A 4,478-nucleotide genomic window follows, 5' to 3' on the forward strand; every position below is an offset into this window, starting at 1 on the left:
TGCAGGATCCACACAGATGGGTGTTTGCCCCACAACCTGCCTGTGAGCAATGCTTGAAGGCCTTCTCCCCACCAGGACCAGAGCAGATGGCGGTGCCGAGGGACTGTGCCTCTGGAGCACCCGGAGGCTGCTGTCCCTTCTCAGTACCTGCCCAGGCTCTTCCCCTGGCCGTTCATCTCTTTCCCTGACCATAAACCAGCCGAGAATCCAGGGTTCTCTGTGCTCTGAGAGCGTTCTAGAAAATGACCAAGTCCTTGGGCCTGGTGTGGGAGCCTTAGCATCCAGCCCCTGCTCAGAAGCGCAGAAGTCAATGGCCCGGGCTTCCTGTCTGAAGTGCAGCCTGTCTGGTGGGGACCTGGCTCCGAGCTAGGCGGCAGTGAACCAAACTATAAAACTGCTTACTTGCACCTGTGACGAAAGCCGCACCTGGCGTCACGAGTGCGTGTGACAGTGTAGACACGTGTGCGCCCCTGCGGCTGCTTTGGCCGCGCCTTGCGTGACCCTTTACTGTGCAGAGCCCAGGTAACCTTGCTGAAGCACTGCCCTGCTCTGCTCTTGTTCATCTTTAGGGACAGGCTGATATGCCTTAGGTGGGCTGGATCTAAGATGGCTGCCAGAGCCACCACCCTGCAACCTCTGGCTGTTAGAACCCACCACCACAGCCGGCCGCCGCTGGGTCACCGGGAAGCCGACCTCCAACCCTGAGCCGGCTGATTACCACAGAGACAAAGATCTTCCTGCCTCTACTTCCCCAGCGCTGGGAGAACTGGCGCCTACCTCCATGCCCAGTCTTACAAGCCTCAGACAGAAACCAAGGCCTCATATCTGCTAGGCACGCTCTCTCCTGAGTTACACCCCAGCCCTCTCTCACTCGGTAATTTCCTGGTTCCCCAACAAGCCAAGACATCACCTCAGCCAATAAGAAAATTCTTATCTCTGTACCCATTTTGTTACTGGTCCCACGATTCCCAGAGAGAAATGACCCAGTCTGGGTTCAAACATTGGCCCTAGTTCCCTGAGAACCTCAAAGCTACTCATGAGAAAACTTCAAACCTGCTTCTCAAGCTGGCACGTTGGCACACACCTTTAACCCCAGCACTTGGGATTAAAGGTGAGAGTGTCTCTGTGAGTTCAAGGCCAGCCGGGCCTACGTAGTGGGTTACTAGAGAGCCTGGACTTTATGGAGGGACCCTGTCTCAAATAAACCACTGTGTAGTAGTTCAAGTCACGGTGCCTGGGGTTGACCACTCTCTTGCTCCACAGCCAGGCCTCCTGAACACTTCTCCACCCCTCTTCTTCCTCCCGTCCCCAATACTGTACCCTTGTGTGGTGACCTCTGACCTCTGTCCTTTCTGGCATAGTGACAGGGCTGCTCCCTTCCCTTATATTCCACTCTCGGGTCTGCAGGACGGAGGAGTCGGAAAGCAAACACTTCTCTGTTCCATTTTCAGCAGACTCCTCCCAGCGGCGGCATCTGGTGGCTGCAGCTCCCCAGGAGGCTCCCTGGGCTGCCCTGTGAGGGACTGTCTTCCCAGGCTCCCATGAGGGACTGGCTTTGTGTGCTTTGTGCTGTGACAGAATACTTGAGCCCGGGGAATCTACGAACTACAGATCTACCACTTACACATCTGGAGGCTGCAAATCCAAGGTTGGGGGACCCTGCACCGGGAGCCTTCGAGCTGGGCCCCCCACGGTGCAGAGCAGAGGCCAGTGTCCACACGCGAGGGTGTGACCTGAAACCCTTTCCTTGGACATTTGTCATGCATGGTATCTCCGCTGCATGCTTTCTGGAGGACACACAAACCCTCAGCAGGGACAGCCCATTTGGTGCAACTGTGGCCATCCTGCTCCAGCTGAGGGGAGCCTGTGGGAGTCAGAGCACTCCTGTTAAGAGGGTTTTGGGGATTGAACTCAGGAACTCAGGTCCTCAGACTTCTCAGCCACCTCCCTTGGCTGTCAAGCCACCTTGCCTGCCCTGCCTCGCCTGCATGAAGCTGCAGCTTGGTATTCTGCAGGCTGGCCCTGGGCTGGTCTGTCTGGCATTTCCTGCGTGTTCCTTGTTAGGTCCTCTGACGTCTCCAGGTGACTGCCCCAAGGTCTGCTGGGTTTTCCTGGCATCCTGTCAGGGCTGCTCTCGAGGTCTCACTTGCCGTGTGGTCGATGGCATCACCCTGATATGCTGGGAAGCACTTCAGGACTATGAAAATATCCTGCTTCTCATGAAAACTTGAACTTGCCTGTGCTTTTCTTCATTCTTGCAGTGCCCAGGGCCCCAGGCAGGCCAAGCAGCTCTCTATTGCCCAGTGGCATGCCCAGCCCTCATTTGTTTCTTTCGAGCAGCCCAGACTCATGGACTGGGCCCACTCAGTAGACTCTCATACCCTCATTTGTTGACGCCCAGTATCTCTCCAGATGCAGACCCCTCCCCTGGAGCCCATCACCTGTAGCTCTGGGCATATCCTTATTTTCCAAGGGCTGTTCTTAATGCTTATTTGCACATATGTCGTCCTGGGTCTAGGATCAGCCATTGCTCCAAGATGTGTTGGGTCCTTTTACTGCCAAAGAAACCAACCTGGGGCTCTGGAGGGATGGCTTCTTCACTAAGCACTGGCTGCTCTTCCAGAGGACCAGGGTTCAATTCTCAGTACCCACACAGCAGCTCACAACTGTCTGTAACTCCAGTTCCAATTGTACCAACACTCTCTGGCCTCCATGGACATACGTGTGGGCAAAACACCCATGTGCATAAAATAAAAATCTCTACCTAGAGGCGGTGGTGCACACCTGTCGTCTCAGCACTGGAGAGGCAGAGGCAGGTGAATCTCTGAGTTCGAGGCCAGCCTGGTCTACAGGGCAAGTTTCATGGGGGAGCTCCCTGTTGTCATGCTTCAGCTATTGTCAGGAGATTGTCAGGCCTGTTTTTGAGGGAGGGGGAGAGAAGGGGAGGGAGGAGGGGAGGGAAAGGGAGAGGAGGAGAGGGAGAGGGGGAGAGAGAGGGTTGGGGATTGAAAACAAGGCCTCAAACATGTTAGGCAAGCCTTCTGTCCGCTGAGCTGAAGCCTTGGCCTCTCATTTTAGACACTGAAACCAGCAATTCAATTATTTTAAAGGATCTGTGTCCATGGCCTTATTCTGCAAGTGCTATGTGGTGCTCCAGAACACACCGCAGGTCTGTCTGTCTGTCTGTCTGTCTGTCTCTCTGTCTCTCTCTCTCTCTCTTTCTTTCACACACACACACACACACATACACACACACACACACACACACAGAGCCCATCCTTGACTAACTGCACCAAGAAGGAAGGAAGACCAGATCTCAAGGAGGCCAATAGCCCTGAAGGAGCTTTGGAGAAAAACTGTCAACATCTTCTCCACACTGGAGGGCAACCAAGACCCAGGCAGTGTTCCTGTCTGAGGAGACAGAATTCCTTGGGGATCTGCGTGCCCCTGCTGTTTCCCGAGTGGCCTGAGCTCTGTTCTGTAAGCAGCTCAAGCAGTGTGCTGCACGCCCGTAACACACCCGTAAGCTCATTGCTCAGAGGGCTGAGGTGCACGAGAAGGACCAGCCTGGGCTACTTTACGAGCCTCTGTCTCAGAAAAAGAAAAGGGTCTCAGCAGAAGGCCCGGGTCAGGCGAGGAGGCAGCGTCTGTTCTCAGGCTATTTCTATGTGGCAGCGGGGAGGGGGCTGGCCAGCTGGGTGAGCACTGGGTGGGGGGGGGCAGATGCAGGAGTCCTGCTCTCCTTCCAGCTTGTGGGTTCCGAGGACCCCCTTTGTGAGAAAAGCCACTTCACCAGCCCCAAAAGTAAAGTGTTGTAGGTACTCTGGCTGTGTGTGTCTAGGATCAGGATGACACAGATATCTGAGGCCAGGGCTCTCATCCGACTGCTCTCCTTCAGCAGAGGAAGCATTTCCTCTGCCTCAACATTTTCTCCACCATCCCTCGCTGGCAGGAATGTGGGCTGCAGTCAGAGTTGCCGGTCCAGAAAGCCGAGAGGAGGGCTGCCAGGATCGCTGCCCTGCCAGCTGGTGGCAAATTATTCATGGGGCATGAGCCTGGTGGATGGAGCCAGACCTGTGACCTTGGGGGAGCGTGTGGGTGACAGGTGACACAGGGCACTGCCCTCCACGCCCTTTGGGTCACCTACGCTTCATCCTTTTGGCAGCAAGGCCAGGTACAGGCAGGCAGACTAACGAACTGAGCCCTGGGAGGAAACTGAGGCCCAGCCCTGGGGAGGGGGAGGGGAGGCCTGTACCTGGGGACAAGGGAGCATCTCTCCTCTGCCTCATCTTGAGGCACTGTCCAGGCACTTGGACACTGTCCAGGGTGGAAGCAGGGGCCAGAACCATGATCATTTCCCTTGCAAAAGTGAAATTCAAATGGGAGCTGACATCACATCACGGTCCCGGGAGACCTCGGGGCACATGAGTGCCTGGAGGCTGCGGGGACAGGGCGCTGGCCAGCACCGGGCGCTCCTG

The sequence above is a fragment of the Meriones unguiculatus genome, chromosome 21 (assembly GCF_030254825.1).
Source record: "Meriones unguiculatus strain TT.TT164.6M chromosome 21, Bangor_MerUng_6.1, whole genome shotgun sequence".
NCBI classification, from domain to species: Eukaryota; Metazoa; Chordata; class Mammalia; order Rodentia; family Muridae; genus Meriones; species Meriones unguiculatus.